Source organism: Morone saxatilis, unplaced genomic scaffold (genome assembly GCF_004916995.1).
Source record: "Morone saxatilis isolate NCDOM2014 unplaced genomic scaffold, NCSU_SB_2.0 Contig23, whole genome shotgun sequence".
Lineage (NCBI taxonomy): Eukaryota > Metazoa > Chordata > Actinopteri > Moronidae > Morone > Morone saxatilis.
In genome coordinates this window covers 24,090,859-24,091,628 of record NW_023339796.1, presented here as the reverse complement: position 1 = coordinate 24,091,628, position 770 = coordinate 24,090,859, and positions in this window count along the sequence as shown.

Genomic DNA, 770 nt, shown 5'->3' with positions numbered 1-770 from the left:
AACAACATTTGCATATTCAGAGAGATTCTGGAAGTTATAATGAGGTAGAAGGAGGAGATTTCTTTTTAAGGATTTTTTTGTGGAAGTTCTACTTTTTTATGGAATAAAATATCAGACATACATTATTGTTCCCAGCAGACTATTTATATATCAGTTACGTGACTGACTTACTGTAATGGACCAACTGAGTCACACATCAGTTATTTGCTGCCATCTTGTGACTCAATAAGAGATAGACGTGTCACTCGCTGCTTCTCATTTCTGGTTATCTGGTTTTGTTCTGGAGGCTGCTTGCCTTTGATCTTGTCTTCAGGTGGGTGGGCAGGGGAAAAGGTTTTTGATCCACGGCTCTCAGCATGTCGAAGTATCCTTGAGCAAGATACTGAACCCCAAATTGCTCCTGATGCTGTGTCATCTGTGTGTGAATGTGAATGAATGAGTTAGTTACTGTTCGTTGGGCTTTGTCATCACTGTGTGAAAGGACCATTTGCCATATACAACAAATTGTACACAAAGGCTCAGAAAATCCACTGATGCAGTGTATGTGTTTTCAGTTTGAAATTATTAATTTAGGTGCATGGATTCTAGATATAAAAAATAAATATAAATATAAGATTCAGGCAGTTTCTACCAGGAGCCTAGTTATCCTCAGAGGTCTCCTCCTCTCCAAAACAAAAGGACCCGCTGATTAAAACCGCTAAAAACACTGAATAAAGCAGTTCCACCTTAAAAATCACTGCTTCTCCCACACTGTTGGGCAGACAAAGGAC